The 23,809-nt window shown below is 41.1% G+C and overlaps 1 protein-coding gene across 1 annotated transcript in view; it reads left to right on the top strand.

Moving 5' to 3' along the window:
• PLEKHG1 (pleckstrin homology and RhoGEF domain containing G1) overlaps positions 1 to 23,809 on the top strand; it is a 183,924-nt gene that overhangs the window by 45,401 nt on the left and 114,714 nt on the right. Inside the window, exon 2 of the mRNA XM_070417470.1 lies at positions 4,621 to 4,679. The gene's annotated coding sequence lies outside the window, so the exon portion shown is untranslated. The remainder of the gene's footprint in view (positions 1 to 4,620; positions 4,680 to 23,809) is intronic.

Below are 23,809 nucleotides of genomic sequence, written 5' to 3'. Positions count from 1 at the left end.
TGGACAAAAGCAAGTCACATTGGAGCATGTGTAAGTCTATTTTTTGGTTCAAAAGCACACAATTTATATTAGAGTGAGATTCCTCTATGTTGGCTCATTTCAGACCCCATGTGTTTGCAGGATGGCTGCAGGGACTCTGGCCTCTATATCCTCTCTTATTTGTGTCTGGTGGGAACAGAAAAAGGTTGGTTTTGCCAGTAATTTTAATAATATACCCTAAATTAGGCTTCATTGGCCCTGATTGGTCTGGCTTGAGCCATGTGCCTATCCGTGAACCAATCATAGTAATCAGGAGGTGAAACATGATGAATGGCTTAGCCTAGTGAATGTCATTCAGAGCACAGGGGGCGGGAGTAGGGAAAGGGAGAGGAAAACGCTGGTATGGTTACCAGAAGGAGGACGGATGGACATTGGGTTTCTAAAATAACAGATAATATTGCTCTGCCCACTTTCAGCAGCCAGTTTCAGAAGATTTGTATTACACTAGCTGTTGTTACTTGCTTATGGTCTACATAGGAAATGAGGCAGCTCAAGGAAGGGGCAGATAGAAGCCAGAACGTGGTTTTTATGGTGCCGTGGACCTACAGTCATAACTTACCTAGTATTCCCAAATCAGAATGGATGGGTGTGGAGTGGTGCCCCAGGGTGGCAGGTATGGATGGGGCAGAATCAAGATTCTAGTCCAAACACAGAGATTCCTTTTGGATTTACATGATCAACTGTGTATCCCCTCAAAAATACTCACCTAATTTTTGTCTACTTGACCATCTCTGTTATTGATTTCAAGAGTACTTGTAGACACTTCGGGGAGGAACATTCGGAGATGTTCTCGGGCAGTGTCACTATTGACTATATTATAGTCTACAGTGGCCTAACGTCCTGTGATTTCTCACAGCCCTATACGTGGATTTCCACCCTCACTTGGTCTCATCTGCGAATTTCATGTGTTTTACCCAAGAAATAAAGATAACAACTGTTGCCCAGCCGGCATGGCTCAGTGGTTGAGCGTCGACCTATGAACCAGGAGGTCACAGTTTGATTCCCAGTCAGGGCACATGCCTGGGCTGCGGGTTCAATCCCCAGTGTGGGGTAGGCAGGAGGCAGCCGATCAATGATTCTGTCTCATCATTGATGTTTCTATTTCTCTCTTCCTCTTTGAAATCAATAAAAATATATTTTAAAAAAATAAAGATAACAATTGTTGTGCTTATAAACAAATATTCAGGGTTCTTGTATTTCAAATAATTGACATTTTAGGTAAGATATTTATACTTTAGGGTTTTTTCACAATCTATATTATAAGTAGAAGTGCTTTTTAAAAAATCAGACATGACTTTTAAATCATTTGCCTAAACAACACTGAATTCAGGCCATCAGCAGCTGCTTTGACTTAGTTCCTGGTTATGAGGGCCTCCAAAGCTAACCAGCCTTTTATTTTGTCCTACATGTAAACAGCAACATTGGTCTCTTCTGTGGGCAACGTTTCTTAGCAATTATTTTGGAATTGCTAGAATTGGTCTGTAGTTATTGTCAGGGACACAAAGCTTTTAGTCTCTCTCGGTACTCAGTTATCTAAAATTAAGAATAAACTTATTTTAGACACTGTAGCAACAACAACATGGTGACATATTGGATTTGTGTCTCCTTTTTACAGAACCAACCCTGACATTTTATTTATTTTTATACTCAAAAGCGCTTCAGTTGTGTTTTGCCTATATAACTTATTTTAAGCATCCCCCTGCATACACTCCAGACTATGAGCTTAGCATTGTTCCTTGGCCAAAAGCAATAAAACATGACCTATTTTACCATGATTCGGTGACGTGCAGTCAACATTTTCTTTTCACAAATATAACATCAATGGATATTTATAACATTCCCCCAACCATCAAAAGTGGGTGGGTTATTTTACATAAAATTCTATTTTTATTTAATGTCCTAGTGCAATATATTTTGCACCTCAGGCCGGATAATCAAATATTCTTAATGTGGTTTTTAAAAAAAATCCCATCTTGATTTTATAGAACAGCCTCTGAGGGCCTCACGTATTCACCTATAAGTAAGCACTGCTGATTGGAAAAGCTCTCTTGCTGGGCTGATATCCTGCCATGGGCTCTCACTTTCCACAGACCAAAAATATAAATTTATTGGTTTAGTTCCTATTGAATTTCCTAGCTATATGATGCTTTCCCCCCTTTTAGTAAAAGTACATTTGTACTTTCCATCATTTCTCATGAGGAAAGCATTAGCCTAAAGATTTTCTTAAATGTTTTGTATATAAATCCTTCATTATAAGCATCATTTTGTTCAATATGATCTATTTTTAGACTGTCTCCATTTTCATTTGTTTGTGACTGGTCTTTGCTGCCACTGGACAAAAAAACAAAACATTGTTTTTTACAGATTGCTTTCTCAGATCATCCGATAGCATCTTTACTATTTCCAGTTGGGCATTTTTTAGATGTTTCTCTTGAGTTTTCTAGGTACTCAACTTTGTCACCTGCTGATGGTGGTAATTTAGTTTGTTCATTTCCTCTCCCTATTGCAGGGTGAGCATCTTTTATTTTGTTCTGACTTTTTAAATAAACATGTTGTCTATTTGTTTTAGAACTTTCTAAAACTCATGGTAAGTGATCTTTCTATTTCTAGGTTACTGAGAGGTTATCAGATGTTGGTGCTGAGTCTATCACATGCCATTTTGGCATCTTTGAAAATATGAGTATGTGTTGATCTATTGTGACCTATTACTGTACTAGAAACTGAGTGTCTGAGCACTGTATTTAGTACCCTTGTATCTCATTTAAGTCAAACAAGCCTCTTACATTTTTTTCTCTGTGTGTTTAGGCTTGTGCTAGGTTCATCAAACAAACTGGGGAGCCTCATTTGTTAAAATCCTGGAAGCTACTTTTTATAGGTTGGGAATAATCTAATCCTTGAAGTAAACTACATTCATGAATTATTCAGCTTGCATATTTTGGGTTCAGTTCTCATAACTAAACACCACCTTAGAAAACTATTTCCATTGAAATGTTCTAATTTATTTACAAGGATGTTTTGAAAGAATGCTCTTAATTTTTTAATCTCTTTCATGTCTGTGATATATTCCTGTAGTAATTCTGGTTTCATGTTGGATTTTTGACTAGATTCGCCTGAAATCTGTCTAGAACAATGATGGCGAACCTTTTGAGCTCGGCGTGTCAGCATTTTGAAAAACCCAACTTAACTCTGGTGCTATGTCACATATAGAAATTTTTTGATATTTGCAACCATAGTAAAACAAAAATTTATATTTTTGATATTTATTTTATATATTTAAATGCCATTTAACAAAGAAAAATCAACCAAAAAAATGAGTTCGCGTGTCACCTCTGACACGCGTGTCATAGGTTCGCCATCACTGGTCTAGAAGGTATTTCATTCTGTAATGAACCAGCTACTGCTTTTTAAATATCTGAATGCCAAATCACTGCTTTTATTTTTATTTCTGTCTTTCCTATATTATATTTATTGCTGTTTTTTCAACTTAACTGAGTTTAAATGTTTAGTTCATTTATTTTTCTCTCTAATTAAAAAGAGGTAGTGTTAAAAATCAAGCTATTTTCTTTACTCCCCATATAGAAAATGAAATTGGCTCATTTTTACTATCTACCTCCACTCATTTCCCTATTTTTGATAATATAGTGTAGGATTTCAGACTTAGATGGGGCATTATTAAAGTTCTTTATTACATTTTTTTTTTCAAAAATTTTTGAAAGTTTGTACTTGATTTTGACTATTGTTAGAACAATTCGCATACTTTCTTCCTCCTTTTCCTGCTTTTAATAGTGCAACCACAATGTGACCACTTCTTCACTCTTAACTTTTTATTTTGATTTAACCCTCAGCAACTGAAATATTTTCGAGTAACTTTTTCATGAAGATACCCAGATGATACATTTCTAGGCACATTTGTTTTTCTTTTAAAAGTCTTCAAACATTAAAATGTCTGTGGTTCTTTCTTTTCAAAAATAGTGACCAGAGAAACAGCAACCCCATGAACATCTACCCCTCTACCCCAGCTACTTTGCAATGATGTAGAGTTAGAGGAATTATGGGATATAACCATGGAGAAGAAGTCAGGGATAGAGTAGCCATGGCCTTAGAAAGTTGTTCCCATCCTGTGGAGAACTTTATTTTGGACATGGGGATACTATGGTTGAGACTGAGTGAAATAGTCCATTTTCTTTCCGCAACTTGGGGTTTCATTCCTCCGGGTTAGGGAAATTCTTCCTGGTTTCTGGCAAATCATGAACTGAGTGATTAAGTGCTACTGAAAGTTCAAGTCTCTTGAATTTTCTGAGCAGTCCAAGGGAAGGAGAAAAATCAAAGATTGGATATCAATGACTTTCTAATACCATATCCTGTAGGTTTTGTTTGTTTTCAAATTAAATTGTATGATGATTGCATTTGTTCTATTATAGACTAATAACATATGTGGCATTTCCCTGGGATATTTTTGTTGTTGTTTTTTTAATCCAATGTTCCATTTGCTACTTAAAATGAGCCCTGATTCGCACCCATGTGGGAAAGTAATATGTAAGTTTTCACGTTAGCAGTTTGTTTTTTGTGTTTCCATTGCAGATGAAGACGGATATCAGGAGTCTGTGGGTGACGACACTGGAACCGATTCCACTATAAAAGTGAGCTGTTTTCAGTTTTCACTATTGAGTATGAACCATGTTAAAAGATTAATATATCAAAGTTTAGGTTTGCTAGGTATTTTTGTATAAGGACACTGTAGGCACAGTGTTTCTATCTTTTACCTATTTTATAAAAGAATAACAAATATTCTAAGTACAGGATGAATTAGAAAAGAAAATGTATACTTCAAAATACATACATGAAGAATGAAATGAAGTCAGGAAGAGTAAACCATACTAAGACCCAGTTTGGAGTCATTTCTTCCTGTTGGGTTTCTAGTTAATGAGTCAGTCTTTAGGTAACTTTTAAAAATATATATTTTCATTGATTTTAGAGAGGAAAGGAGAGGGATACAGAAATAGAAACATCAATGATCAGCTGCCCCCTGCATGTCCCCGACAGGGGTCCATACCCTGCCCAGGAATTGAACCGTGACCTCCTGGTTCATAGGTCAACACTCAACCACTGAGCCACACTGGCTGGGCCTTTAGGTAATAGTTTAAATGCTTCTCATTAGCAAGAAAAGTTCTCCTTGTCCTTATTAACTTCTTTTTCTTCAAGATTTAAACTCTCAAGCACTTTTGTGATGGCAGTATTTGTAAAGCCACAATGATGATAAAAGGCCAGGGAAGGAAGGGAATATGCCCGTATTTCTTTTTTTAAGTCTAGCCAATTATTTTACTCTGCTTCTTTCCTGAGTACTTTAATTTATCATACTCTGACCACATTATAAGCCATTTGTCAAGACCTGAAATGTTGAGCTAACATTGCTCAATTACATATCACATGCTTCCTAGATGATAGGAACAGATGAAGAAACTCAGTCTGGTGGGTATAATGTTATCACTTTTTACTCACAAGTTTATATTTTCCATTTTACACCAGGTCTTCCTGTTTAAACAAACCGCAAAATAAAAACAAAATTAAAAGCCTAAGTTTTACAGTGGGTTTGAGCTTTGTTGTCTTTAACTAGCAAAATAATAATGCCTTGTTGGGATCATAAATGTTTGATACAAGGCATTCTTCTTGAAGTACTCAGAGTTGTTACAAGGACAGGTGGTATTTTAATGGAGTAAAGATGACTTTGCTTGGGTCAGAGTTCAGAGTTCACTGGTGTTTTGTTAACTGGTAAAACAATGGTTTTCTAACTGCAGATCATCATTACTGGCAAGAAAGTCCCAGAAGATTTCGGCCTAACTTATGACTATAATGCTGAGTGTCCAAAACATTAAGAGCCTGTGGTTCCGAGTTGACTTATCCATTAGGCACAGTGCCCAGGGTCTATGATGCTTTTAGTGGCCACGAAAATGTTTTAATTTTAACTTCTTTTAGGAGCAGGATAAAATAAATATGATAATAGTGAATATATCATCACGAACCCAACCTGGACAATACTTTTCTTTATACCAATGCACTCATAAAATATAATTTTTAATATTATTTTATGGAAGAAGGAGCCAAAAAATGCCATGGGTCACGGTCAGGCTTACTCTACATATGTGACAGATTCAGTCATTTTTGTTGTTGTTGTTTGTTTAATGTAATTTATTGATTTCAGAGAGGAAGGGAGAGGGAGAGAGAGATAGAAACATCAGTGATGAGAGAGAATCATTGATCGGCTGCCTCCTGCAAGCCCCACACTGGGGATCACACCCACAACCTGGGCATGTGCCCTGACCAGAAATTGAAGCGTGACCTCCTGGTTTTCATAGGTCAGTGCTCAACCACTGAGCCACACCGGCCAAGCCAGATTCAGTCATTTGAATGCTTTTTTTTTTAAAGAAGTAATCTTTTTCATAAATGATCATCTTTTCTGTAAATGAATTTATACACTTGTGTGCTCATCAGCCAGACTCTAGCTACAAAAAGAGATGACCTATTCTTAGCTTAGATAGCTATGGTACTTCATTATGTTTTCTTGGAATAAAACAGAAAATTTCTCCCTTGAGAGACCCATTGATGTTCTGTTTGCTGTAGAAAATAAGAGAAGGGGGAGCAAGACTGGGCTCAGGATCCTTCTGTCCTGAGTGGTGTGTGCTCCATCGAAGGAGTGCCTCTCCCCCTCCCGCCACCCCCCTGCCCCCCCCGCCCCCCCCCGCCTCCCCCCCCCCTCCCCCCCCCCCCCCCACGCCTCCTGCTGCTGCCAGAGCGGAGACTTTTATTTAGTTCTTCCGTAATTGCTCATCTGTATTCCTGTATATACAACATTTTCAATTACCTCGGCTGGTCTGGTTTTGTTTGCTTCTGAAACCGTAATCTAGTTTGGGAGGAAATATTTTTGTTAGTCTTCAACTGCAGTGACCGTGTAAATTGTGCGCAGAATATCTCCTGAAAATGACGTGCTGATTTAGAGTGAGTGTGTTGCGTGTCTGGGGGACTGCTTCTTCAAAAGTGGTACCCACTCAAATATAAACTCCCTGAGAGCCAGGATCTTTGAATGTTTTGTTCGTTGCCATATACTCTAGAAAAAGCCAAGAGAAGCTCGAATGTTTGCTGAGAGAATGAATGAGCTAATGTCCTCATTGAAAGAGTCATGTGCCCCTGTCCCAGCCTCCTTCTCTGCTCACCACAGCTCCAGGCTCCTGGTTTGTGGTGATAGCAGAGGAGACCTGGCACCGGAGGGGCCAAGCCCTCCAAGCCCAGTGCCTGGAGGGGTGAGGCTGTGCTGTGGTGGTCAGTCCTCATCTGGAGGTTCAGTTTACCCTTTCACAAAACAGACAGTTGGGCTGGAAGGAATCTTTTGAGTCTTCTAGAACTAAATTAAAATAGCAGCACAAAAGCCATTCTTTCTAATGGCCCTCTCCATCTTAGTGGTGCCCCTGGGCTCATCTCACCCCAAGCCACCCCAAGCTCCCTCTTCCCACCGTTCCCCCCTCCCCCGGAGGAAAAATGCGCCTGCATTTCTAAGAAAGTTATTTATTTTAAATGTAAATTGCATGTTATTAAATTGATAAAACACCATACCCCAAAGAAAAGTCATGGTAGACACCTCTAAAGTGTTCTGAAATTGTTTGGGGTATATAAGTGAACTGCCAGAACTTCAGTTCTCAAACTAGCAAGTGCCTGGGGAGGTATACAAAATATATATATATATTTAGTACATCAATATAAAATAATAATCTACCAGTCTATTACCCACAAACTGTATGTACGAGCTGTCCTCTCTGGGGAAGCAAGCCAGGGTATGTCACTGGCACCACTTCATCAAATTAAGCGAGGAAAGCAAGAGAATTCTGGAGAGACGTGCCCTCTCTCCAGCTACTGAGGACATAAGTCTCATAAGAAAGAATCAACCAACCTTATTTAGTAATACTTGTTAATTTACATAAACTTTTGTGAAATCAGAACCTATTTTGCATAGTTTGTTGACCCTAGAGAAACTGGAATACACTATTTCCTTCTGTTGATATGACTTGTGTGTGTGTGTGTGAGAGAGAGAGAGAGAGAGAGAGAGAGAGAGATTGATTCAGCTTCAAGACTACATTTTGAAGTACTACCAAAAATATATATATGCACACACGCACATTCAGATATACCCAATTTTTTTCTGAATATTCTCGCCCCTGCATTGACTCTCAGTGCCTTCTTATCAGGGTTTCACCTGCCCCGGTTCTTTGGTGAAAGTGTGTCAGGGAGAAGTCACTGCTAGAAGCACATGGCACAGAGCTGCCCAAGGAGAAGTAAGATGCCAACTAAATGTTCCAGGGCACGCACCAGGCCCTGGGGTGCTCGGGGCATCCTGATCTTGACTTCTTGCTCGCAGATGCCAAGCCCCTTACACTGCTGAGTAGGGGAAACAGGAAAGTGGGGTGCTATAGTGAAGATGCCAAAGATCACAAATGGTCTGTTTTCTCCCTATATTTGTTATGACTGCCGTCATGGTGCCTTGTGGCCCTACTATGTGGTCGTGCTCTTCTCTAGAAGGTAAGCATCACTCGCGTTCCTTGCGTCCCTATCTGAGGACTCGCACTGCCTTTTTATGAGCAGACGCAGGAGGACTTCACATTGAACCCACCCCTGGCCAGTAGCTGCTTCTGCATCACCTCAAAAGTGTGTAGTCTTTCAGCTGCAGGCTCTGTGGGATGGGAGTACTGCAGCTTATTCCCCCTGCGTCTTACAGACAACATGGTGAAGACGTGCTTAGGGAGGAAGGAATAGACAGGTCCCTCCCCATGTCCTCTAGGTGACCTTGTCACTGTGTTCCCGGGGCCTTCTAAGTGCCGACTTAGGGTGGATAGATGTGTCGGAAGGCAGCTAATAGAAGAATTATCAGTGGCTACAGCATAAATGATTCACATTGTGAATAAATAGGTGGTTGTATTGAGCTAGACGTTGCTAAGAATAGAACCATCAGCGCGATTCCTGGCACAGTGCTGGAAGACAGTGTGTAATCTTTGAAAAGTCATGGCGATGCTTTCCCTCAGCTTCTTCTGGTGCAAATCCCCTGTTTATTTCTTGACATGGTGGTGTCATGAAAATTATATTTTTAAATTATAATCTAAGGTGAAGTGTTATAATAACTAAATATAGTGGTTACAAAAATATAAAACGGCATTCAGACAGACATGCAGATTTGACTCTGAGTACTGGGCACCTCTCCTCCATTCAAACATTTCTCCCATTAAAGGCCTCTGGAGCGTGACTGTGCAACTTTGTGAAAGTGCTTAACACTACTGAACGGTCCACTCAGAAAATGGTTAAGATAGTAAATTGTATTTTACCCCAATTTAAATGTTTTTTAAAAGATCACCTGGAAGTTTGCATACTTTTAGCTGGTGTAGGGACTAGACACCCTGGGGGTGGGGTCAGAAGAGGAGGACTTCCTCACTGTAGGTCCTTCCTTATATCTGATGAAGGGGATGAGAGGGCCCCCAGCCGTTCTTGATAGGAGAAGGACCTAAGTTTAAAGAAAAAGGTGCCTGTTTTCTCCCAAAGGGATGGCCTTTGGAATGAGGAACCAGTTCCCATTCCTGGCATTGAGCATTAGGGAACTCCCAGGACACTGTGTCCTCAGTTTTGTGGAATTATGGTCAGAGGCTTCAGTCAAAAACAAGGAGGGGGGAAGGGGTTCATGGTCAAGTAAGCTTGGGATTTAAGCAACATTAATGAGTTTCCTTTTCTGCGAGCCTTTACTGTTCTGCCCTGAACTCTACGTTTTCAACGTGGAGGTATTACCTGCAGGGTTTCCCAAACTTATTGAACCACGGAATACCTCCTGCCACCCCACAGCAACCTGCCCACCTACTACTTTTTAAATTTATGTTGTTTATATGTGTGTGTGTTTTTAAATATTTTTATTGATTTCAGATAGGAAGGGAGAGGGAGAGAGTAACAGAAACATCAATGATGAGAGAGAATCATTGATTGGCTGCGTCGTACACACCCCACACTGGAGATCGAACCCGCAACCAGGGATGTGCCCTGACGGGGAATTGAACCGTGATCTCCTGGTTCATAGGTCGAAGCTCAACCACTGAGCCATGCCAGCCAGGCTAATCTATGTTGTTTTTTACTTATTACTATGTTGTTCTGTGGAAGGTAGTTTGGTAAATGCAGACTTAAGGCCAAGTATGGGAAAGAGGAAGTGGCCACCACAAACACAGGCATCAGTTTATTAGTTGCAGTATTAGAAGCAATATAAATGAGCTGAAGCCATGCTGTGACCTGTCCCTCTGGGAGGAGCCACACAATAGCTCCATGTGCTCCCACTGGATAACCAGCCAGGGGCTTGCCCAGCAACCACCTAACCGGCATGGAAAGGCCATCACATAAAGTGTCAAAAGAGTCATATGCGCTCAGCAGTCCCAGACCTGCTTTCAACAGCAGTGGATCATGAATCCAGTGTCTGGAACAGAGAATTCGTTGTAATATTAGACAAACTTGTGGAAGCATGGGACCAGATTCGGCAAGCTTAAGAAGTCAGCAAAACAGAAATATTCACCTCGGCTTTAGGTAATCTAGGCCCATATTCATGTTGACGGAATAAAGCCGGCACTCCCCCCCCCCCCCCCCCCCCCCCCCGTCTGGGTGTCTTGACCCCTTTCTTTTGTCTCATTCAAATCCCAGCCATCGCCATTTCAGCTACATTTTTCAAGGTCTGCATGCTTTGGCATCTGTGTTTTCTGATTGCCTTACACATGAAGCCTTTTCTGCGCCATAAGGAGAGCCTGTTAGGGAGGGAGATTACATCTGCGATAAGGAGTCTTAGAGGGAAGCAGGGCATTAAAGCCATCATTGTGCTTTAAAATCGAAAGACATGGAGTTGCAATTGATCTTAAGTCCTGTATTAAGTAGACTATTTTCTTTTAATATTCTTTGTCTTAAAAAATGTGGGGTCTGGTTTCTTAAAATGTGGTAACTTCATATACATTCCTTTGATTTCTAAAGCTTAGTCACTCTAAGAAGAACAATTTAGCAATTTCACAAGGTCCTCCCCAATGGAATATTATAGCAACTGGGCTCTCAGGCAAGCAGTTGCCAAATTGTTCTGCTCTGGTTTCCCTTTTCTTCCTAGGCTTCCTGTCTCATCTACTTCTTTCTGGGTGTTTCCATTTAGGGTTCTCCCCGTCACCCCTAAGGCCACTTATTCCTAAGACTGCCACTTTTTCTGAACTCCTATTGGAGAAAAATGAAGATATTTTCATGTGGGCTTATCATTTCAAATGCACATTTGACATCTTTCTCTCGTCTATCTCCCCACACCAACCCCCAATATCTAATTTGTCACCAAATCTCACTAAACTTATCTGGCCATCTGTCTCTTCTCTTCTCTTCCATCTCCATGACCTTTTATGAAGGAAAAAAGAGAGAGAGAACATTTGAGCGTTTACCACAAATGACATACTACCTACTTCTCCTTAGTCTCTTAGCCTGTGCAGTTATTATCATGAATCGGGCTGTACATGTATACATGTGGGAAACTGAAGATCTCTGAGGTTTAAGTCATTGCCCAAGGCCACACGACTGGTAGTTTTTGAAACATGACTGGTTACAAATACCCAAGTGGCTTAGCCAGTATTGCTCAGTGGTTGAGCATCGACCTATGAACCAGGAGGACAAAGTTTGATTCCTGGTCAGGGTACAGGCCTAGGTTGCGGGCTCATCTCAGTCCCCAGTGTGAGGCGTGCGGGAGGCAGCCAATCAATGATTCTCTCTCATCACTGATGCTTCTGCCTCTCTCTCCCTCTCACTTCCTCTCTGAAGTCAATAAAAATATCTTTTAAAAAATATCCAAGTGCAAATCCACATCCAGTGGCTCTTCACTGCCAGGGAGCGTGCAGTGCCACCCCAGCCCCTCCATGCAGGCCTCTGTGCTGCCATATTGGGGCAGAAGGGCCAGGTCCTCTCTCTCTTTCCTGAACTCTGGAGCTTCCAGTTCATTCTGCCCACCAGCCTGGTCCACCCAAAGTGCTGGGCTAATTATGTCAGGTGTCTGGTCTAAGACTCACCGTGGCATGTCGGTGCTCGCTCCCTGTGCTCCAACCTTTTTTCTTTCCCATCCCTAAATCAGCTGTTCCAGCAGAGTGTATTTTGTGCCTCCCAGACCTCCCTCTGCTCATGGAGTTGGTGGGACAGAAACACAGTGGGCTCTGGGGTCAGCTGGTCCTGGGTGTGGGTCTCAGCCCGCCTCCTCCTTGGGAGGCCACGGCAGGTTTTCGCCATCCTCATCTATAACATCACGCCAGTTACCTCCCTCCAGCGGATTGCGGACCTGGAGAGGACGTGGGCAATGCCCGCTGCAGGGAGGGCCGGCCCTTGGCAGGCTCTCAGACGGAGCGAGAGGGCAGTGGCAGTAATGCTATTATCTAGACCTTATCTGTCCTTTTAAACGCAGTTCAAATTTCTCCTCCTTTTAAATTACTCCAGCCTGATTTTATCTGCCCCTCCTCCGAGCTGCTGTATCAGTTCCCCCTGAACAATTCATTTAGCAATTTTAATTATGCGGTGCCTCTCGACACTGCTTTGTGATCTTGAAAATGCTTCTCGATGAAATGCCTCCTTGAGAGCTGTTAATCCCGCTCTAATGGGCTAAAGGAATGTAGAGGCAGGACCAGGTCATAAGTGGTCCATAGCCTGGCGCCTGTACGTAACTATTCACAAACTCTTTTGACTCAAAATTAAGAAATTTCACTACACTTGTAAACAGTCCATGAACTGAGTTGGATTTAAGTAGAGTTCGTTCACAGATAGGCGCCTCTCTCTAGCATTTGCCCACATTTCTTTGTTCAGAGTTTGAGTGTGAAAAATATTGCAGAGTAAAATTTAAAATTCCAAGAAAGTTTACTGTCCAATGTTGCTGGTCCAACTGTCTTTTTTTTAAACCCCGGGAAATCTTAAAACACATCATGCGCTTTTCTTGGTGTAACTTCAAATTAGGAAATATGCTGGTTGTCTTCATTTTCTTTATTGTTTTCCAGGCTTAAATCTGTCCCTGGGTGGATTTTCATTTTCCTTCTGTGCCTCTTCAGCCCAGATAACTTGTTCTTCCCTCGCCCCCGCGGGTTTTCCTTTGGGCGAGTCTGGTGGGCAGAATGGCCCTGTAAGATAAGCCTGAGGAAGAGCCATAGAGGTCTTGTGTGGAGATAAAGATGTGGTGGCACTTTTAAACCTAAGGGGTCATTTGGCTAATTATGGGCTTTCCCCCTTTACTTAATGACTGCATATTCAGAGCCGGTTTTTAAAACTCCATGCTTTACTTCTGATCTTCACTGGAGGTTTGGGGGCACCCTCTTTAAACAATATAAGGGTTGGCGAAAGATAAATCATTTGAAACAAGTTGTAGGCAAGTTTCACAGGCCAACCTGTGTGTCCCATCCAAAAATCACATTTAAGTGCACTTGCATTTAGTCTGTTCCTAAACAAAATATATGTGACTAATTGTGGCAAGATTTTGCCTACATAGGAAATGTAATTTTGTTGAAATATGTATCTAAGGAAAGCAGAGGTGTCCTTGGCCTGCCAGGTTCAGAGCTGTGAAACTGAACTGTGCGAGATCCTTTGGGGAAAGGCATTCTCCTTCTTGGGGTCCAGGACAGAGTGAAGAGTTGGAAGCCACACCCTCCGCCAGCTCTGGGAAGGTGTCCCCCCGTGGAATGCCTGGCTCGGTGACTGAATTCTTCACCGTGTCCCCTCAGCCTCACTCGTCTGCCTGTGAGAAGATGCTAGGTAAAGCCTCAGAGGGCGCAGAGGTGCAGGCTGGCTCACACACTCCACCACTGGGATCTAGAAAGATCTCTCTCTTAGCAAAATGCCCTTTCAAGAGAAAACGTTGAATTTTTGGAGAACATTGGAACATTCAAGACTAGGATTCTGTAGGGAAAGACTGGGAACCGGTAGGGATGCCGTCAGTAGAACCGTGTGTATGCACAGCATGCGTGTGTGCGGGCCATCTGCCGTTTAAGCCAGGGTTGTTCTCCAGAAGTTCATTGAAAAGTATTTCGGAGTGTATTTTTCCCTCATTAAACATAAAGCTGTGCATGGGAAGTCCTCCAGCAAATACAGCTTATTAATCCAAACTGGACCAGAGACGCAGTGGGTCACTTGGGAGGCCAGTTCCCATTACCAACATTCTTCCCCGTGGTTCCCACAGACAATTGAAATTCCAAAATTTGTGGACAAACCTCATCTCCTAGAGAACCTCCCACAACTAGAGAATGAGGCACAAGCCATTCGTATTATGTGATGTATCTTGATTTTGGACTCTAGAGGTGCACACATGAGCTATCAAATGGCAGTAATCCAGACACAGAGGGGGATCCAGGAGAGTCTCATGGGCACATCAGAGCAATGATAGAAGACAATGGCATAGCACTTTCAAGTCTGTTTGTTTTCCAGTTTAGCCCAGTTTTAGTTTTGATACTCGAAGACCCATGCATTCTTATTTACAGTGGGGCCTTGACTTACGAGTGTCCCGACTAACGAGTTTTTCGAGATGCGAGCCATCTCTCAACCGATTTTTTGCTTTGAGTTGCGAGCTAAAGTTTGGATTACGAGCCAACTTCAGATACCCCACCACTAGTTGGCGCAGCGAATGTCACAGTGAACGCCACAACATCAGCCCAGCATCACGTGTCTCACTCGTTCACTTTTTGATTTGACATACGAGTAATTTGAGTTACGAGCTCCGTCACAGAACAAATTAAACTCGTAAGTCAAGGCCCCACTGTATTTTGTGACAAGAGCTTAGGCGGAAGGCTTTGAAATGAACAATGTTGATAGGGCCTCGTATCCTGAGAGGAGACCATGAGAATGATGGCCAGTTTGCGCCTCTTAAGAAAAGGAGAAAGGAGGGAAAATTCAGAAGAGCCAGCTGTAGAAAGGAGAAATATACATATTGGGAAAGTTCTATTCCATCCTCCATCCCAATGTGACAATGTGCTAGGTTGAAGGAGAGGAGAAAGAGGATAAGGAAATCTTTGCCTGTCCCTCCTTTCAAAAATGCATCTTCCCCATCAGGGTTCCCCCCTGTTATCTTAGACATATATTCGTCCATTAAAACCCTGATAAGCTTGGGTAGATCCCACATTTGAGGATCATTATGGGTTAAAAAGGTTTTTTGGACAGAGCTGGGAACCATACAGGGTGGGGCAAAGGTAGGTCTATAGTTGTGAGTATGCAAAACAGTTTATTCTTGTATTAGTAATTATGCTATTTTTTATATAAACAACTGTAAACCTACTTTTGCCTCACCCCGTATATACCATTAGAACCTGGAGCACATTTTCCTGTAGAAATAAAAAAATGCACTTACCAGGAGCCTTTTGGAACATGCTCCATGTTTACATTGGTTCTGCCTGTAGGTGTGGAGTTGAGAGAGCCTGAGCAGAGAATAGAAAAAATGCTAGTTTCGAATATAAGGCTTTCTTCCTTTGGAGCTCAATGAACTGTTCTACCACTTTGTACACCTAGAGACTAACCTCAACTATGTGTTCCTTAGACACAAAATAAATTTTCAAAGTTTTCCATATCTATGTTTTTTATGAGTATGAGCTTTCCTATCTGAGAAACTTTAAACACTTGTGAAAATGATTATGATGCTCATGGGGTCGTTTTAGAGAACAAAAAAGCAGATGGGAAGGAGGGTCGTTGACATGACCAGCTGACCTGCTGGGAGATATTGAACACTTTATTTTTCTTCCTCTGTGATCATTCTTCTGACCATCTTGAAAGACAGCCAAGAAACTTTTTCTTCTCATTATTTCCAACCATTTCTCGGAAGTTCTTTCAGACTTACTATTAAACAAATCATCCATGCTTTGGGAGCACCACTTTAAACATTAGATGTTTACATTTATAAATAGAGAGGATTAATTATCTCTCCTCAACTCCCACCGAGTTTTAGCCTTTAAGGCAAGTTTTTAGTTTTGCTTGCTCTTATATACTGAGCAGTGGCTCAGTAAATGAGTTAAATAATCGGGTATCTTGGTTCAGGAAAATGGGGTTCCTGAACCATTTAGAGCAAATTGAAGACTTACACTCTATAATTTAGTTTTATGAGCATTTGCATTTTGTATTTTAGATTTATAGCAAATTGAAGACTTACATTCTAAAGGATTTTTATTTTAATGTATCAGCATCCATTCAGGGAGAAAACGCTAGAAGTATGTAAGGCACTTTCCTTTCTAACATTCAAAGCACATCCCTATGTATTACATCTTTCTCTCCCACTCCCCCCTACCCAAGGTTTTATACTTTCAGTGTTTCACTGGAGTTTTATCACTTTAATAGATAGAACATTTTCAACTGTAATACAGATTCTTACTTAAATGTGCTAAAACAAAGGAAACTAATAATCTGCTCTTGAGAAAGTGTGGCCTTTAAGGGTCATTAACGCGGTGAGTCAGGAACATCACAGAGGATTTAGTTCATCTCATCTTTCGGCTCTGCCATTTTTCTTGGCTTCTTTTTCAGACAGGTTCTACTAAATGGTCACCAGATGGTTGCTAAACACAAATGGATGAACAGAAGAAAGTGAGGCACCTCAGCCATGAGCTATAAGTCCCTTCTTCCAATCTTATGAGGCCCCTTACATCATGGAGAGCAATAACCACACTAAGAATGCTGCACACTGATTGGCTTAGATTAATCAGGGTCCACCAATAGTGTTGGGGATGAGATCAGCTCCACTTCTTCTATATGTCTGTGAGTAGAAGGGACAAGGAGGTGGATACTTAAAATAAGTTGTTGGGAAGTGACAAGTGGAGAATAGATGCTGGGTAAGCAACCGATAGTGCCCATTGATGTGGGCTACTGTACTGATTCGTTGCATTCTTATTTTAATCTGTCGATTCCTGGCTCTTATCCCTACATACTACTGCAGACTGTCCATTCATTTACAAAATCCCTCTCAAGTTATTTCTTGGCACCTGTGGGAGGCAGAGCATGTCTCATATTATGAACGGTCATGATGTTGTCTTCATCTTCTGGTCTCAGTTGCTGAGGTCTCCATGACTAGAAAGTGCCCACAGTTCAGCTGACACTGCCATCCAGAGTCACTCATGCACAGAACCTGCCTGGAGGCCACTCAGTGCTTTGTTCTTCGGAGCATGTCATACAGTCATAACTATATTCTGTGCAGAATCGCGGAGATGCTTCTCAAAGCTCATGGAGTTTTAAGTGAAAATTACTCTGTTAGGAAATACTTTCTGTTCTCAGACATAGATTGTAGAGATGGGGCCTGAGGACAGGAGACCGATGCTGAGGATGCCTTCCCGGCTTCTGGGCTTGGGCAGCTGGCTGGAACTAGGTTGTCATCGGGAGGACTGGCTCCTTGTGGTGTTGGGCAACCAAGTTAAATAGACCACTGCAGGCGGTTTTGTGACCTGTTTGTCCTTTACAGTGTTATATCTATGGGAACATGTGTTCCAGAGCCCAGAACTTGAGTTTGGACTTAGAATGATTTAGAACACAGTCTGTGTGCAAGTTACTTAAATAGGTTGCAGTCCTTTATGCCACTATCACTATAGGACAAAATTTCTTCTTGTCCTCTTTTTCCCAACAATGCTATGTCGTTAGAAAAGAAAGCTTTAGGAAAAGGTAGAATTTTTTTTCCTGCCTCTGTCAAGGCTTCAATGATTTGATTTAATAATTCATGTCAAGGCTAAGCAGGTGACTCTCTTCCTGCTGGATCAGTTTGCCTGATTCCATAAAGGCACCAGCACAGACCACTGGGGAAAGGCTGCTGTTTCTCTTAGCTATAAAATGGGTGGTAACAGCTCTCCCCCCCACTACCCCCACCAGCTGCTTATGGCATTTGTTCCTTTTTTCCTTAATGTTTGGCAATCCAGGGAAGTTGGTTGAGGTGGTATATGGAGCCCTACTCTGGAGCTCAGGTAATAGGAGAAAAGCACAGGTAATGCCAAAGTAATTTGTAATGGGTGAACTTGGCCTCAGTGGGCCTGCCTGCCTGTCAGAAAAATGCCTTGCTTCCACCGCTTAACTGGAATTGTTATGTAAAGATGATCTGATGCCATTGTCCCTTCGTTGACCTTGTTTGAGCAAGATGGCTCAGGAGCTTTTAGAGAAACTAAATTCAGATGTATGGGAAAAAGTGAAGCTGTAGAAAACAGAACTGACCCTCCTTTAGAATGAAAGTTGATATTAACACCCTCCCCAACAATACTAAGTAAAGTACTATCTTATTATCAAGTGCTTCTTACTCTCTGGAAGATTTCTCAGCAGGTATAAATAGGTTTTGAGACCTCTTGCCTATCTGTAAGATGTGTGTCTAAAGCAGTGGTTCTCAACCTTCCTAATGCCGTGACCCTTTAATACAGTTCCTCATGTTGTGGTGACCCCCAATTTCATTGTTACAAATTGAACATAATTAAATCATAGTGATTAATCACAAAAACAATATGTAATTATATATGTGTTTTCGGATGGTCTTAGGTGACCCCTGTGAAAGGGTCATTCGACCCCCAAAGGGGTCGCAACCCACAGGTTGAGAACCGCTGAGACGTAAAGAGCAGAAGTATTTGAAAATGAGTTGTACAGAGTGGCTAAATACTTATATACAAATCAGTCCTTCTAGGAATATAAAAGTGAAGATTGAGTCTAAATGTCTCCTTGCTATTTTGCTGGTTGCCTTTGGTGGGAGAACTTTTCTATGAATTAGGGAAGGCTTCCTTGTGCGCGTGTGTACACATCCATTGAACGGGGACCTCACTGTTGTCTGTAACCTCACTGCTGTTTGCAATCTGCCAGGACAGGACATAACGCACTGGCTGCCCTACCTGTAACTGTTACTTAAAACAAAACAATAAATGATCATGGGAGCCTCAAACAACCCAAACTCCTTCTAAGCATAATCCAAAATGAGTTGTTTTTTTATGGCTCCCTTAAATAGTTTATAACTCCCTGTAGTCTAGTTCTAAAGAAGGAATTATGATTTTCTTTGAGAACCTACAATTTCTTTAGATTTTGAGTTCTTCTACGATGAAATATAATGGCCCATTCGAGAAACTGTACCCATATTGAGCATCGTTTCTATTGTTGGACAGTTCTTTGATCTGTTGGGGCTTGCTGGTTTCCATGGAGCCGTGCTGGCTGATGACCAAGGGAGAATCCAGCATTCCAGTCAGTGTTCCTCATCAGGCCTGACCTGAAATGCATGCACAAAGGACTTTAAAATCACAATGCATTATATGTACATTATGTGGGGGAAAGTATACGATAAAGGTTTAAAAATTTGTGTTCCTTTTACTTATTATGATTGGTTTCTAGGATAGCATTTCAGTCTTTTAATGGCACAAAATACATAGTTTCTCTAGTCCTTCTACTTTGTACAAAATAATACAAAACAGAATTTGTCTCATTTGACCTTAAATGTAAATAAAATGGGCACCAAATTCTTGTGAGCAATATATTTTGTACACCTGGCAGTAATCTTTTCATTTTATGGCAGCGATGCCTCAAAGCAGTGGCTAATCCTAACTTATTTTTAACATTTTAACTTAAGCCTTCTCAGGCCTTTTTGTTTCTTCTCCCCAGCTAGTTCTGTTGGACGGCTAGAATAAGATTGCTGTAAAAACCACCGTTCTTTCTTTATAACTCAAGCACTTGCAAGTTACACGGTGGTTTCAGGAGACACAAAAGGGGATTCCTGGGGTAGAGCTAGTCCTCAAATGGAGAGAGACTAAACCCTTCAAGGCTTCTCATTGTAAAGAGCTAGGAGCTGTCTGTATTGTGCAAATTGAGTAGGAGCAAAGGGGAAGAATAGATGACTCCTTCGTGGGTGGATGGGGGTTGAAGAGCTGCTGAGATGGCATCTGAGCTTCTACTGGGGACCATCCCTGACCTAGGTTGATGCCTGACTCCCTTGCAATTACTTCTGCTTGAACCTATCAGGCTTCAATCAAAAGGGTAGAATTAGCTCTTTAGTTAACATGTAAAACCATGAGATGCTCTTTGGGGTAAATTTTTGCCTAAATTACCTTCAATACTTTGAAGTACCTTTGATGTCAAAGTTACTTCAACTATGTCTGTAGGTCCTTTTGGCAGAATCCTGGGAAGCAGTTATAGGAATGATTTTTAAACTTAATCAGGTTCTTTCCAACAATGTTCTTCATGTTGACATTGTGCTAACCCAGATTTTGACCTTAGAATGTATTTCTAATTTCCTTTGAAACCATTCCTGGAATTACTAAGGGATTTTTGTATTAAGGGACAGCAGCAGCTTTATTACTTTTATCCCTGCTCCCTCCACAAAACAGATGTTTATTTTTTCATAAATCCCATGGGTTTTTATAAAAATACCAAGAAAAAATAATCAAGAATAAACATTTAATACATGGAAATCAAAGATGGTTTTACAATTGTGCAATACATACAACAGCTCTGGGGCTGGCGTGCTGATACAACTCCAGGGGCCCTGTTCACAGAGGGGTTTGTGATGAACGCCTGGCGGCGTGTGGAAGGTAGGGCAGGTGTGTGTAGCTGTAGGTGGTGGCCCTGTTCAACTCCTCAGTGTGCCATCTGGATTATTCTTCCAGCTCTTTGCTTTGCCCCTAGGTTTACTCTTTGTCACAAACACAAGATTTACCTTATATTGTCTTTAAAATATAATTAATGGATCATATTCCTTATAAAATCAGTGAAATAAAAGTCAGTGAGAGGCTATAAAGAATTTACTTGATTCATATTTTATTAGGAAAATACCCCCACTACTGATTTTTTAAAATTGAGTCTTCATTGTTTATTTACCCTTCAGAAAGTTTGAATTCGATAACTATAAGCCTATATTAAAATGATGCTATATTTCACCAATAATAGCGTTTAGATGAAATAAGAGAATACAAAAATTTTAAGTCATTGTTGCTTTGACACATGTGTATATTTTATATAAACTATTTAATATATAAATTAAATTATTTACATATACATGTGTTAAGTTGATTATACTATATATCATATTTGAGGAATGTTTTCTATTATTTTAAGCAATATTATCATTGATGCATAAGATCTTCAGCTATTTGTTAATGTGCTATCATTTTTCCTTTGAATGTTATAACAGAAAATCATAGCAAAGACTTTAGCATTACAAGGGATTTTTAAAGATGAGTCGGTATAACACTCCATTTATTTTTTATAGAAGTAAATGACATAAAAGCAATCTCTTATCATGTGCTCAAAAAAGTCAGACTCTTCCCCTCTCCAGAGGAGAAATACAGGCACAGTCAAGGAGAATAAATTTTTTGTTGATAATTCAAAGAACTGAAAGAGAAATATATAATTATTTGTTGTTACTTTGTAGATGTTTAAGTTTATTTTCACACGGGTAATTTTATAATGAAAAGAAGGTGAGAGCTCATTTTTCAAGTGTGGGAAGAGCACTGTTTAGAGATAAAAAGAAAGATAAGATTTAAATAAAATTGCCGGCCCCTCCTGACACGCTCCTTTCTCTCCTGTGTTCCTGCAGATGGACTCACAGTGAGTGTCTGCCCCTGAGGAGCATGAGATAAATAATTCAGCACTTTCTGCTACCTACCAACTCTGCTTATTTCCCCCCTCAAATTACATATTCTGGCGAGATTTCTCACTTGTTAAAGCGTTTAATCATTGTGTTTGGCAGTCATGGTTGGTTGCATTATATAAACAAATGCCTACTTCAAACACTGACGCTGATTTTTTTTCATAGTCTGCCAGAGAGGAGACCATGTGATGTGCATTTCGAATGCTCTATTTCTGATTATGTAATTTAGGTCTGGGAATAGAATTTTGGCATTTGTCTGCAGTCCTTATGCCATAGAAGATTAACCTTTAGCATCCTCTTTAAGAGGGCAAATCATCATGGATACAAGTTCTAAAAACGCGTTTAAGGTAAGCACCGTTCTATGAAAAGATCCTTTTATCGCCCAGCAGTTGCACATCTGGCTAGCACTGCCTTATTTTTAAACATTCTGTGTACTCTGTGACCTCTGCAGACTGTAACTAATTCGGCCCCCGTTCCAGTCCTAAAAGAGTCCCTAAATGTTTAGATGAAGAGCCTGGTAGACAAAATTGATTTTCTCCTGCCTGTCTGTAGGCAGTGCTTACTGTTATATGCTGCAATATGTTCATGAACACATCTCAGTGCACGATATTCTCATTTAGGGCATTTCATACATCTGTACTCAAGTAAAATTTAGGTAAGCCAATGCCCTTAATGGACTATGATTTTCTCAACTCAGTTTCTAGAAGAAAATCTAATCCTTTTTTTTCCTACCACACATGCAAATACTTAGACATGATATATATATATTTGGCTAAGTGACTGACTGTATGTTTGTCCGGCCGTCCGACTGACCAGACGGTACATATGAATTCATATAAATGTGAGGTACAATATCAGACTCTAATAGGTAAGTGGTCCAAGGATACCATTGCACAGCTATTTCACCCAATATAAAACAAATAGAGAACCACATCTGGAGATATGTTTAAAAATGAACACATTTTACACCTATGAAGTGAAGTCAAAAACCAACCCTGGAAAATAGATAGACACATGCATCTGCTGACCATGTAAATAAGTTCTATCCTTTGGGGAAAACCTGGACTTACACAGCAAGAATTGTTCATCTTACCCTTTGAACCTGCAGTGCTCTGTCTGGGAATTTGTCCCAAGGATATCGTGAGATAAGCACTTATTGAGCAACTGCGGTATGAGAAGTGAATGTGAAGGAGACAGATTGTAATCTGAAGGAGTAACAAGGGCAGTTCAAACATGCTGAAGCAATACATATCCAAAATGTTTTCAAAGAAGTAATTATAGTGGGGGAAAATACTCATGGTAGCCTAAGTGTCTCAAAATTAGAGAACTCATCTTCCTGCATCACCCACCACCCTACAACCCAAACTCCCATGCTCTTCTATTCATACCCCTGTGAGTGAAAGGCAATGCCAGCCCCAAGGTGCCCCCACCACAGGCCTTAGTACTTCCCTGGCTCCTCCCTGCCTTTCACACCCCAACCCTGTTGAATCAACCCTCACACCACATGCTCCGCACTCTAGCGGCCTTATCCAGGCTGCTGCCATCTCTCCTCGCTGGTCTTCATCTCCCTAGTTGCATTCTTGCTTCCTCCAGGCTGGTATATATATATATATATATTTTATTGATTTTTTTTTAAGAGAGAGAGGAAAAAAGAAATAGACATAGAAACATCTATCAGCTGCCTCTTGCACCCCACTGCTGGGGACTGAGCCCGCAACCTGGGCATGTGCCCTGACTAGGAACGAATCAGTGACCTCTTGGAGCATGAGTCAACGCTCCATCACTGAGCCACACCGGCCGGGACCTCCAGTCTGTTTTTGAATTTCATTGAGAGCCTTTTCAAAACACAGAGCTGATCGTGGTCCTCCTCACTTTCAAACCTTTCAAAACCATCTCATCGCTTCACAACAAAGTCAAACTCTTTGTTAAGATTTATGAGACCCTTCATGGCCTGGTTCCTGCTTACCTCTGTAATCTTGTCTCTCCCCATCTTTATAACTCCTAACACTAACACACACACACACACACACACACACACACACATACACACACACACACACACGCCACAGTTTCTACCTTACAGTTCCCCCCAGTTGGCACCATGGTCTGTGCACGTGGGACTCCCTGTCCCTGCCCCTTGCCCCACCCCCAGCT

The sequence above is a fragment of the Myotis yumanensis genome, unplaced genomic scaffold (assembly GCF_028538775.1).
Source record: "Myotis yumanensis isolate MYYU_CA2020_CCGP unplaced genomic scaffold, mMyoYum1.0.hap1 SCAF_6, whole genome shotgun sequence".
Taxonomy (NCBI): Eukaryota; Metazoa; Chordata; class Mammalia; order Chiroptera; family Vespertilionidae; genus Myotis; species Myotis yumanensis.
This window is presented reverse-complemented; position numbering and strand designations above follow the sequence as displayed.